This window comes from Myotis brandtii, unplaced genomic scaffold, assembly GCF_000412655.1.
Source record: "Myotis brandtii unplaced genomic scaffold, ASM41265v1 scaffold667, whole genome shotgun sequence".
Lineage (NCBI taxonomy): Eukaryota > Metazoa > Chordata > Mammalia > Chiroptera > Vespertilionidae > Myotis > Myotis brandtii.
Window position 1 is genome coordinate 20,352 of NW_005370593.1, and position 14,474 is coordinate 34,825.

A 14,474-nucleotide genomic window follows, 5' to 3' on the forward strand; every position below is an offset into this window, starting at 1 on the left:
GGGGGATATGTTCCAAGTCCCTTCACTAGAGGTCTGAAACCACAGATAGTACCAAACCCTATGTATAATATTATGGTTTTTTTATACATACATATCTATGATAAGTTTATCTTATAATTAGGAACAGTAAGACAATAACAACAACAATAATAAAATAGAACAATTATAACACCACTAGTGGCCCGGTGCACGAATTCATGCACATTGAAAGGAAATTAATTAGAAGAAATGTTTTAATATTGCTATTCGCCCTTTTTCTATAGAAGTGTCAGAGATGAAAGAAAATTAGTAAAATGTACATGAAAATAATATATAAATTAATAAATAAACAATAACATGATATAACAACAAATATTTTCCATGAAATTTTTACAGTCAGAATCTTCATTTATCATTAATTTTTTAAAATATGACAGGCAATCAGGAAAATATATATCATTTGGACAAACTTTGCCTTTGCTACAACATCAAGTAAATTTTCCATCAGATGGTTTTTTATCAGAGAAATTTAAGGATAGGCAAAATTGACATGCAAGTCATTCCACCACAATTGTATCCGATAATTGCATCCTCATTTACCTCATTTTTGCTATGAAGGCAGTTCCCACCAGTATTGGTAGTACTTGTCGATGACTATTCTTCAGACGTATTCTGTCGACAACGTCACTTTCTTTTGGCTTCAAAGGTACGTTGTGCCAATAGTTGTTCTTCAGATATATTCTGTAGATGCCATCGATTTCTTTCAGCCTCAGAGATACATTGTGGCAATAGTTGGTCTTCAGACATATTCTGTTGACAATTTCGGCTTCAGAATGTCAACAAAAGTGTGATGTCATTACCCGGTGCCCACAGTCACTTTTCCAGGCTGGGCTGGACTGTGGGCTGCATTTTGCGCCATGGGGTCTTGGCAGCATTGGCTGTGATTTGGTGGCCTGTCACTCCGGGGTGGTGGCAGGGCCTGTGTCTCACTTGGGGGAAACTGAGTATTGCTTTGTGGGCACCAGGTCCGCAGTGCCGTTTCTCTGTGTGTGTCATGGCAGCTCCTGTATTGAGCGCCTGCCCCTGGTTGTCAGTGCACATCTTAGTGACCAGTAGAACATTCAGGCACTTAGCATATTAACCTTTTATATATAGAGATACTATAATAAAATTATATGAGTGTGATTCTCAGACTATCGTATTTTACTGTACTAAACTTCTTGTGATGCCATGAGATGATACAATGCCTACTTGATGGGATGAAGTGAGGTGAACGAGGTAGGCACTGTGATGTAGTGTTAGGCTACTATAAGGGTTACTTGAACACAAGCACTGCGATGTCATGCCCGTCGACCTGATACAGAGAGAGCTAGTACGTGACTAACAGGCAGGCAATGTACACAGCATGGATAAGACAGAGAAAGGGCCGAGTCATGTCCCAAGAGGGACAGAATGGGACAGAGAGAGTTTCCATTGTGCTACTCAGAACAGCACATAATTTAAATCTTATGAATTATTTATTTCTGGAGTTTTCCATTTAATATTTTCAAACCACAGTCGACCATAGATAATTAAAACCACAGAAAGCAAAACCACAGATAAGCGGGACTACTGTAATAGCAAATATATAAATAAATAATCTAAGTGTTCAATAATAGAATTCTGTAAAATGATACAACATACAATGGAATAGGATGCAGCCATAAAAAAGTTCATTATATACTAACATGATTTATTTTTCCAAAATAAATTTTATTGATTTTTCAAAATAAATCATGAGGTTAAAAAAGCAAAGAGTAAAGCAGTGTGCATATTTTGTGCACATACAAACAAATGCATCCTTTTCTTCCATATAAATCGATGGAAGTGGTTGACTACCAACGAGAAACCTAGTGCCAGGAGGCTAGGATGGGAGGGAGACTATATGCTCTTCTGTACCTTTTGAATTTTAACCACATAAATATCTCACTTTTTCATATTAAAATAAGATTTGGATTTGTTTGTGCTTCAGCAGTTCTCTTGGGTTAATTTCTCAAGATGTAACCAGCAACCAAGGATTTGTGGGAGCAGCAGCAGTCCCACTGCCATCATGTAAAAACTGATGGTTCTATAAGAATATTCTCCAAGGAAATTTGACAAAGCGGCCTGCGATGCCTCTGAATGGCAGTTTATATTGAACAGAATAAAACAGTTATTATTCTTCTTTTTATCCCCTGAGCTTCAGGTTCTTCATTATTAAATGTTGGGGAGAAATGAAACCTAATTAATAAAAAAATCCATTCCTATTAATGAATATCATAATGAAAACAGATTAAAAACAAACATAAAAAACAAACAAGAAGTTTTGTCCTGATCAGTAGGATATAGAGGTTATTTACAAGAGTGAAATAGTCTCTGGTTCTGAGTGGAGGGCCATCAGTAACATTGGTGTGGGGAAGAAAGAGCCAGTGGAGAAGTGGGAAAACGACTTCATAATCCAGAATCCAACTTCTTGCTTAGACTGCTGATAGATTAAACTGCAGGAAAAGAGCATGAGCTCAAGGACATGGATGGTGAGTTCTGGCTTAGCTGTAGTCACTGTGTAATCTTGGGAAAATCATTTAAGCTATTGTCAAGTAGGAATAATTCCTAAATACAGAAATGTGGGGAGGGTTAATGAACAAGAAAACACCAACAACGACCATGTGAGAATTACAGCAGAGAAAACAAAATTTTATAATTTTAAATATTGAATGAATTTATTCAAAAGCAATCTCTAAACATGAAAATGTTCAAGAAACCATTTGGAGCAGTTGTATGATCAAAATATTAACTAAATTATCAATTTTTAATTATTTCATTTTATAATAAAAACAATTTTAAAATTAGAAAACAAATAATAAGCCCAGCTGGTGTGGCTCAGTTGGTTGAGTGTCCTCCCATGTACCAAGAGGTCATAGGTTCGATTTCCTGTCACCCCAGATGCCGGGTTGGGGCTCAATCTCCAGTAGGAGGCGTGCAGGATGCAGTCGATTGATATTTCTCTCTCATTGATGTTTCTATCTCTCCCTCTCCCTTCCTTTCTCTCTAAAAATATATATTTAAAACCTACTTTAAAAAAAACAACAGAAAACAAAAATTAAATAAATAATGCCACCCAATTTATCAATCAACTATGGCTGATACAAGTGCCCATAATGGTTTGCTCAAGTCTTCACAGTAATTCTGACATGTGACAACATAAAGCCAAAATAACTTTGATGAAGGATGAGGGTGGAGGAAGTACACTTAATCTCTTAAACTTCAGCAGGAGATCTGTTAATTCCATAAATATTTTTGGAGAGCTCACTATGTGTCAGACACTATTACACCACCAACTAGATACAACATAAGTAAATACGCCAGTAGAAGGCTGGACATATAATTTAAAAAGAAAGGCCAAAAAAAAGTAACAACAACTCAATGCAAATTATGATATACTAGTAAACAATAAGTTATGAGAGAAATAAGTCATGTGCATCTGAAAGGCTCCATTTTACAGCTGTGGATATTTAAGAAGGTAGCCAAAAGAAGTATGTTTTTGAATAATACAGAGGTTTTTACATATTAATGAAGAAAAACTAGTTTTCTAGAAAGCCAAGGAAGTTTAAGGGTATTTATAAATCTAGGTCCACATCAGGAAGTTCAAACACATTCTAATATTTCAGAATAAGAAGAGCCACAAAGTGGATCAAGTTTTCCAAAGTCATTTATAGACTCTTCCTTTCTGTCTTCATATATTCCTCTTCCATTGATGAGTGAAAAAATGAGTATTATTTCTTATATGACACAAATGTCTCATAGATAAGATCTAATGAATCATCATCCATATATTTATACACTGTGTCAGGACTAACACATCAGTACTCAACAATAAATTTACTTAGCTCTATGGTAACACTGCCCAATAAAAATATAGTATAAGCCACATAAGGAATTTCAAATTTTCTAGTAGCCACATTAAAAAATTTAAAGAAATAGTTGAGACTCACTTTTAAATATATTGTATTTATTCCAATCTATTCAAAATATTGTTTCAATGTGTAATCAAAATATTATATAGATACTTTATCTTTTTTAAACCTTTGAAATTTGGTATGTATTTTATATTTAAAGCACATCTCAATTAGAACTAGCTACATATTAAGTGGTCAATAGGCAGATTTGGCAAGTGACACACGTGGTTCTAAAGTATAATTGACACATCAAAAAAGTATCCATAATGTCTGCTCACAGCAAATATGTGAATGAACGAATTAATGAATGCAAGGTGACAATTCTTTTACATACCCATTGTTTCTCAGGTTAATGTATTTTAATGTATTTCTAAATATCAAAGATGAGATAATAGACGAAATCTCCCCAAATTTATAAAGAAATTTTAATTTATAAAGAAATATAAATTAAATTTTTGATGAAAATAATTGATGTTGAAACAAAATTGAGATTCTCAGGATGTATTGAACCTTGTGTTGCAGAGAATAAAAGTGTCAGGGCAGGAGATTAAAAAAAGTGGGCTTTCCATGTTTGTTTCACTTTTTTTTCTTGAGGATTCTGCCTCTTGCTATTTAGTATAATTAAACAGACTGTTATACTAGGACCAAAATCTGAGTTGGAACTTATTTAGTGTGTGTATGCACATGAGCTTGCTCTGATTCATTTAAGCAACTCAATATTAGAATATCAAAGCCAAACTTCTCTTATTGTATTTATATGATAACAACTTTTCTTTTTACAGACTATGTAAATATTATCTTCTTTTAAGTTATTGAATGGCATTTTCTAAAATTCTAAAATAAGCCTAATTATCCATAATTTTTGTAAAATTCAAACTTCTTGATCTTAAGCTACATATTGAGTCATTTTTATTTGTACTAGCATACTGTTTGCAATTTACTGCCCTAATTATAAGACAAGTTTGTCATTAATCTTTTTCTCTTTTCTATAAGAGACTTTCAGAGCTGCAATAGGACATAGAAATACTCTAGTCCAAATACCACATTTAGCATATGGGGAAACTGCATCCTGGAGAAGTGATTTGTAAAGATAAACTGATTTATAATGAAAAAGAGAAGTCTTAACTTCCAATCAAATCTTGACACAAATATGCCTTCTTTATTCACTTCAGTGAGGACATTTATACATTTTTAAAATGCTTCTTTATTCTCTATAGAATGTGAAAGAATGAAGATTAAATTCAATCAATTTCTCATTCAATTACTGTAAAGATGTTTTTACTTATTGCAAAGATAGACCATTGTACCCATCTTTTGAAAAAAAGAAAAAAAAATCTGACATACAAAAATCTTAACTTGCTCCACATATAAATTAGGAAGTGATTATTTACATTACAAAAGATTTCATTTTACCAAAAAGATATGTTGCAAGCAAAGTTCCTTGAAATAATCAAGTCTCTTGGCAGAGCAAAAATTTAATCCAATTTACAAAGGAAACAAGGAGGCAGAAAACATCAGTTGAACTGAAACTTCTACTTATAAACCTTCCCTGAGTAATGGCCCTCTTCTGCTCCCATTCCCTGCCTTTGGGAAACTCTATCCTGGCCATTATTCATTTATGTAACCCCAGTGCACGTAGAATAACCATTCAGGCTACCACCATTAAGGAGCATTCAGGGGTCAGGAACCATGCTAGGCACTGGAGTACAAAAGGGTGAATAAGTTTAGAGTCTCTCCCTAGCACAGTCTTATCAGAGAATAGTATTACTGCTGGTTTCCTTTTCCATATGCCCTCTTAAATTCTGAACTCCTTGAGGACAGATATTATGTCTTATTCATAACTAAGTCTCCAGGACCTAGCATGGTACCTGATTCATAGCACTCTGTAGGTGAATACTGAATAAGAGACATGATTTCTGAGGGTTACCATATACCAACTGGGTTCATAAATGTAGCCACAGCTCATTCAATCCTCAAGACCCATTAGGATGGGATTTGTACGGACTGTGGCACTCAGAGGTGAGGTAAGATGGTCAAATTCACACAATTTGAAAGTGTGGGACAGTTGTGCAAACTCCCCTCCGTAAAACTCGCCGAAGCTCATGCTTTCCCTGCTTTACAAACTACCAAAATGTGACGTTTGTGGAATGTGCTGCAATGCCCATAACTCAACATATAACAGCAAAGAAACTAGTCACAAATACAGAAGAGATGCTGGTAAGGAGTGAAATTTCCCATCCTCCTGTAGTAGTTCATCTTTTTCTTTCTGGAGAGACATATTCTATATTTATGTACAAGGTAATGGTCTAACAGGTGCATAGCATCTGCTACAGGCAATTGTAAAGCATCTACGACTCTTTACCTTTGAGTCATTCACAGGATAAAACCCTAGGCAACCAAGTGTAGTTTTTTAAGTAAGCACAGCCTATCATTCTTCTTCTTTTAATTATTTTTCATATATTTAGTGTATTTTCTTTGAAAATTGTTTAAAAACCACAAGAGCACAGGTTTCCAGTCACACAGGCCTGGGGTTAAACCGTAGTCCTCCCATTTGCTAGCCGTGCAGTCTTTAAAATAACCTAAGAAGAGAGGCAAAGGCAAAGAGCTCAGAGACTGAAAAGAATTGGGCCTGGTAAGGAGGGAAACTCATACGCAAGATGAAAAACAGAATCTGTACTCCTCACAACAAGTGTACAATGAGCACGCAGAAATTCAAAACACTGATGTGGACAGCGGCATGCACTGCTTATCCAGAACTTAGAACAAGACAAGGAACTGACATGAGGAGAGATTTACTGGGAAGACCAGAAAACAGATGTATCTTTTGAATTTCACATATTACAATGGGAGGAGAAAATGAGAACAGAATAAAAGCAAACGCAAGGACAAGACTGAGGAAAAACTTCAGAAATTTAAAGACAAAACCTTAACCTAAAAGGGGACAAGGAGGTTGCAAATCAAGAGAGTGCATCATGATCAACACAAAACTACTAGCAAAGGGAACTTCTCCTACAGGTTCACCTATACCTGCCCTAGGTAAAGGCTTTCATTACGAGGCCCAAGAGAGAAGAAATAAATCTGCAAACCTCTGAAAAAAACAGCTTATCTTCAAAGAAACAAAATTCCAGTTGGCATCAAACATCTCCCCTTCAATTTAAATATCATGAGAGACACAAATGAGCAACATTCACAATAATTTAATTAAGAAGGAAAATCTTGTAAACCAAGTATTTTGTAATAAGCCAAGTTATATGATAATAATAATAATAAAAAATCAGATAAGCAAGGACTCAGAAAATCTCACACATAAATCCCTTTTAAAAAAAAGATATACTCCAGTTAACTGATAAATGAATCAAAATTAATGGAGATACTGTGGTATAAAAGGACTTAAAGGTTGAAATGTAAACATAAATGTCTCAGTAAATGATAAAAATGTTACAAAACTATATCCAAATAAAACTTGCAAAAATAAATTCATAGCATTAAGCAATTTAAAACAGTATGTTTTGCTCAAGAAGCACATTAAAATATGTTCTGCATCATTCTTCATTAGGAAAATACAAGTCAAAACCAAAATGAGATACTACTTTACACTAATGCAATGGCTACAATAAAAAAAAAACATAAAAAGAAAGGAAAATAAGTATTAGCAAGGATTTAGAGACACTGGAACATTGTATGTTACCAGTGAGAATGTTAAATGGTTCAACCACTGGGGAAAAGATTGAGATGGTTTCTCAAAAACTTAAACATAGATTGACCATATGGCCCAGAGATTCCACTCCTAGATCTACATCTAGGAAAACTAAAAATAAGTATTCAAACAATACATGTACCTGATGCATGATTATAGCTATATTGTTTACAGTGGTTAAGACGTGGAAACAACCCACAACTACAACAATGGATAAATTAATAATAAAATTGTGGTATACAAAGACAGTGGAATATCATTCAGCCATTAAAAGGAATACAGTATTAAGATATTCTAAAATGTAGATGAACCTCTAAAATAGTTTGCTCAATAAAAGGAAGTCAGATACAAAAGGTCATATAGTATATGATTCTATTTACAGAAGTATTCAGAATAGCTAAATCTAGAGAGTCTGAACTCAGGTTGGTGGTTGTCAGGGGCTGGAGCAAGAGGAACAAAAAGTAAATGCTTAAAGGGCATGGTGTTTTGTTGTTTTGTTTTGTTTTTTTTGGCATAATGAACATGTTTTGGAACTGGATAGGAGTGTTAGCTGTACAACAGTATGAATGTAATAAATACCACTGAATTGTTCGCTTTAAGATGGTTGATATAAGTTATATGATTTTCACCTCAATAAAAAAAATAGGTTGTAGTAAAAGCAGTAGAAAGCAAAATAGGGAACAGAAAGATATATTTTTTTACCTTAATAAATGTAAGCGGTAAAAAGCACAGTCATTGTATAATCTTCAAGGAGAAGATAAGATCTGAGGCATTTCCATTGAATCCTAAGAGAACTGCCAAATTTTTCTTAGGAACATAAGGGACATAAAAGAATGCCCAAACGTAGATATATATTATATTACTCAATGGAAACATGATATATTTTTGAAATTCCAATCCTTCCCAATGCCAAGTAAAAAGGCCAAATATTCATGAAGTTGACAAGTGATATCAAAGTTCACCTGTAAAAATTAAGAGGTCAGAATTTCCAAGAAAATTTTAGGAAAAAGGAGTAAAGTGTTGTGTTTGTTTGTTTGTTTGATCTTACCAGATACTAATATTAGTATATATTTTTTATTGATTTTAAAGAGAGGAAGGGAGAGGGAGAGAGAGAAACATCAATGCCACAGAGCAACATTAACTGGCTACCTTCTGACCAGAGATGGAATCTATAACCTAGGCATGTGCCCTGACCAGGAATTGAACCACCACCTTTTGCCTCCAACCAACTGAGCCACATTAACCAGTATGATACTAATATATTATAAAACTATGGAAATTAAAGCAGTATGGTTCACTGACATATGGCAAAATAAATCTATATAAATAAAAGCCCAGTGACCAGAATGGTGGAATGACCAGAATGACTGGAACGACCAGTGGCTATGATGTGCACTGTGGCAGCCAACCAGCCTGATCCGGGCCCCGATCGGCCCCCCAACCCGATCAGGTGAGGGGCCAGCCAGCCAACCACCTGCAGCCCCTCCCCCGTGCCGGCCCAGCCCAATGGACCCCCATCCAGATGGGCCGGCTGCACCCCATCTGTGCACAAATTTGTGCACCGGGCCTCTAGTAAAATAAATAAATAAAGGCTTGGATCCAACCTATGCCAAGTAATTATTCATAATATTCAGTATCTCTTTACCACGCACTGCATATCCCACCTATTGTATGAAGAGCAAGAGTCAGAGCCACATCTCATTTGACATCAATATAACGTGAACACAATTACAGAGTTAAGAGTAAAAGTAAAATGTTACAATATGTTTTTAAAAATCTTAGTGTCTGTCTTGTCTTCCATAAAAAAGAATTACTTTTTATCTGTAAAATTAATGAAGAAATACCAAAGGGAAGAGTTCACAGATTTAAACAGGAAAACTCCTATATCTTAAAATAGAAACAGTTACAGAGCAAAAGTAAAACTGTAGCAAGAATTTAGGTTATAGTCTTAATCGATAGTTTAAGGCAATCAATTAAAATCACTAAAGTTCTAACAGAAAAGTAGGTAGAGTCCATTAAGTGACAGAATAAATAAGAGATAATAAAAGTATAAAATTTGTTTATTCAGAAATAGTCAAAGACATACAGTTTTCAATGGAACACTGATTTTCACTATGAAATTAACTAATTTTTTAAAAATAAATTAGTGTTAATAAAAGTATGGTAAATGATATCACTTTTACACATTGCTAGTGCAAAGCAATCTATGATAATGTATTGCATTTCTTTAATGTATATATCTATACCATAATTTCACTTCATATAATAATCATAGGAATGCAAAAATTCATATAAAATTTACACAAAAATGTCCATCACAGGTTCATTTATAATAGGAAACTATCCAATTATAAATGATTAGTAAATTACTGTATATCTCTGTATTATATCCTATCAAAATAATGTTTTTAAATCATTTTTAATGAAATGAGATATGGTAACAAACTAGTTTTTTTCTTAAAAAGACAGTCTTCCAAAGTACACTCAGATAATTTGAAGACATTGAAAGGAAACAGCTATAAATTATAAACAATATTGTTGTGACTAGTAGGATTAATTATTTTTGAATATTTGCTTGTAATTTTAAAATTATCTATAATAAACTCATTTTACTTTGATAATCATGGAGGCAATCATTAAATAAGGAAAGTGTAATACTCTTAAACAATGGAGTCCATGATAAAAAATACTATTCTGCCTTGAAATGATTTCAATAGCTCATATTTTTTGTCACCCCCCTTAGTTACAATATAGAAGTACAATGAAAGCTCTAAAGCAAAATGGTCTACGTCAGCTAAGACTATCAAGATGCTTAACATGAGGTGCTTCGTGATCAATTTCAAGCAAGCATACATTGCTCATGCAATTGATTGGCATGTCAAAGTCTTGACAAAATAATAAGTGATTCTAGGTGCCAATCACTGTCTCACAATGCATTTTGTTGTACAGTTTTCGGTATGAGTATGATTAAATTATGATGGCATCCCAAACACAGAAAACTGTTGAGAAATTACTTCTCCTCTTTGGAGCCTGCTGCTCTGATGCTCAGCCATTGTCTGGACAAAAGCAAAGAAGAGGGAAACACACAGATTGCTTTTGAATTGATGGGTCCATAGCAGCCCGCTTTAGGAATTCCTACTTATGTTTGGCCATAGTTACCAGACCTTCTTAATTCCATAATTTACTTCTAAATGCAGCCTGTCCTGACATCTTTATTGACACCACCTCCCATAACACTTTTCATTTCATCCTATACCTTTCCTTTCCGAGAATGCCTTCTGCTTTCTAGGCTGATGCACAACAGGAAAGGAGAAATTTCTGCTACTTCTCTATTAAATACCCAATGCATTTGAGAGTTAAGAAGAATTATAAACCTGCATTGATGTGAAGAGCAAAATAAAACTGAAGTATGAAGGGGAAAAGACACAGTGGATAATGCATGAATTCAACAAATGAATGCAATGCAAATGAGAGCATTCACAGAAGAACAGAGATAAATATTGTCAACACCAACACTTGCAGAAAGACACACTGATCAGGGAGTAACAGGAAAGTATAACACTCTTACACAATGGTCACCTGCTAATGACCTACATTTATATCCCTAAACACAGCAAAATAAGGCAAATGAGCTAAAAATAATCCCTATTACTTTTTTTTCTGTTTTCTTACATTTTACTGAAATCATCTTCTATACACTTAGTTTCTGTCAACAAGAGTTCAATCCATTTTCTAATATCTGAGTGATGTATGAGCCACCTGAGTGTCAAACTTGTTTTTCCTCATTTTCAGGGGATATTTATGTCATGATACACCACACTTATTTCAATATAATTTACTGTGCAGCAGTGGTGTTTCTATAAATTAAAAGCAAGGCACTGAACCACACCACCAAAGAGGAGTGGTGAAAGTACACTTCATCATAGCCCTGCTCAAAAATGTTTTAATGTATATTCAGAACAGAAGAGCACTACTGTAATTATTAAGAAGGACCCCTACAGCAAACATGCAAAGTGCACTAAAAAAAATCAATCATTTAAAACTCAACTACTCTTTCTTTTAAAAAGAAAGGACAATCAAGCAGGCAGAATTTCTGAGACTTAAATATTTAGAGTGGAAGCACAGACAGGGAAAGCATATGGAAATCTGAGAATATGCTCTGTGCTGTCCAATAGAACTTTTTGTGATGGTGGAAATGTTCTATGATCAGCATCGTTCATTACAGCAGCATCTAGCACCATGGAGCTACTGAGCACTTGAAATATGGCTAGTGCAACTGAAACACTGTATTTTTAATTTGTTTTCATTTTAAAGTTAAATTGCCACATGGGCTACTGGCTACCATATTGGACAGTGCAGTACTGTATTGAGTTTGTAATGAGAACAGATGCAAAGTGGTGAAACTAATTGTAAAAAAAAAGGGGGGCAGGGAGACTAAGGAATTTCATTGTTCAATGTGCCAACATGCCTAACGCTTGAAATAACCTGAGAAACCACCTCTCCACTCGCTTCTCAATTCATCCAACCCCAATGACATCAGAGACATTCCCATTTCTCCTGTTGGCAAATTAAACTCAATGCGTATAAAATCTCTTGTTTATTACACCAATATTTGTCCTTTTAAGAGTACCAAAATGCACTGAATGAAAAGCCCAATCCAAGGAAAATTGATAGATAATACAGGTTTTGGTACAATTGAATACCAGGAGGCTTACATGCACATGTGCAGTAGATGGGTAGCAGAGAAGAGAATTGATTGTAACAGGCAGTCTTAAAACCCTACAGGGGGTGTTCAGTTATATTTTACTGTTATAAATGCTTGACAAGCCAACTGACAGTCTGGTGACCTTCATTTTGAGGTGATTAAAAGACTACTATGATGAACTGAACAGAAAATACCCATCTAGACACACGTTTTTTTAAATTTCTGGCTATTGGAAGTTAGTCAATAATAATCCAATAAGAATTCAAAGACAAAAAGAAGCTCTCACTGAAATAAACTTTTGGAACTACACTTTAACTAAATATTCCCGTGTGTGTGTGTGTGTGTGTGTGTATATATATATATATATATATATATACACACACACACACACACACACACACACACACACACACACAAATGGAGTGTGTCCTGCAGAGCTAATTTTTTTAGGATAAAGTAGAGTTTAATAATGCATCCATTTCTTTCATGTCCTCCCTCTCTTTCTGACCTTGTCAAGACAAACTATACTGTAAGAAAATACTGTCCAGCAGACTTAAATCAGGTTTTATCTTGTGTCAAATAGCACATAACCCTGTAGATAAAATACCCTAGTTTTGATGCCTAACCACAGAACTTCAGATACATTTCAACACATTCAAATTAGCATTTTGATTTAAATTTGCAGCATGTGCAATAAGATCAATGAAATTCTGTTTTATTCCCTCTTCCTTAGCCACCTTATTATTCCTTAGATTTTAAATTGATGGGTAAATTCCTGTAACTCTGTACCCTCCTATATAATAAAAGCACAGTATGCAAATTGTCCCCTCGACTGAGAGTTAGTCCTGGAGTTTGAAGGGGGGTGGGGCGGGGCAGCAGGAGGAAGGGAAGGAGGCCCCAGCCGGCAGCCGCTAGGAACCATCCCAGTGCACAAATTTCGTGCACTGGGCCTCTAGTTTATGCATAAACATACAGATGCTTTGTATCTCTCTGGCCCAAGGAGAAAGCAGAATGGAAGCAGAGCGAACTGAACATGCTGTTGGTGCATGAATGAACTTTCTTTCCATTCTCAATTGGCTACACAAATTATTCTTTCAACTCTGCTTTCTTACCCCAAAGATGAATTAACCTAATCCTTTGAAACAATTTTACTCATGGTCTCTCAATAGAGCTTTATATGTATTTAAGAAATAATTACTATATGACTATTACATTTGATGCCATGTGGTCAGCCCTGATGAGAAAAAGATGATTCGAATGTGGTCAGTCTCATTCGTGGTTTACCAAAACCCTAGAGATATGATAAACTCCCATCAAGAAAAATGATGGGTTATGTCCAATTTCCCAAGAGCAGGATGAAAGATTGGTTCCACCAAGTCTGAACTGTTGGAGAAGCAGAGGGGCTCATATATATATATATTTAAAAAGCCCTCTGCACCTGCAGCGGTTCTCAACCTGTGGGTCGCGACCCCTTTGGCGGTCGAACGACCCTTTCACAGGAGTCGCCTAAGACCATCCTGCATATCAGATATTTACATTACGATTCATAACAGTAGCAACATTACAGTTATGAAGAAGCAATGAAAATAATTTTATGGTTGGGTCACAACATGAGGAACTGTATTTAAAGGGCCAGAAGGTTGAGAACCACTGCTAGAGGATTCTATTCACAGATTTGTACCCCTCCCTTTTCTCTCTGCAACCTATTGAGAATCATTACACTAGTTCACAGCAGACTTCCATATTTAAATTTCAATTAAGATATTTCCAAACCTTGAGTTCATGTTATAACATTATATGACAAATATTTGATCATTCTTTATATGTTACATTTAAATTAACTCTATAACTTATTGACAGTGTTATAAATTCTGGCTTAATTTTTACTATACCTATAGTATGGATAGGCTTTTCTCATTATTGTTACAATTTCCCACCAAATTTTATTTTAGCTAAAGTTTCAAATAGCAGAAAAACTGGTTGATGTTTACATATATGCATTTGTACTCACTCATATGTTGACTTTTAAATCTGTAACATTTAAAATAGGACCAATTATAATGCCTTCTTAAAATATGACAGACAGCTCAGCCAGTGTGGCTCAGTGGTTGAACATCAA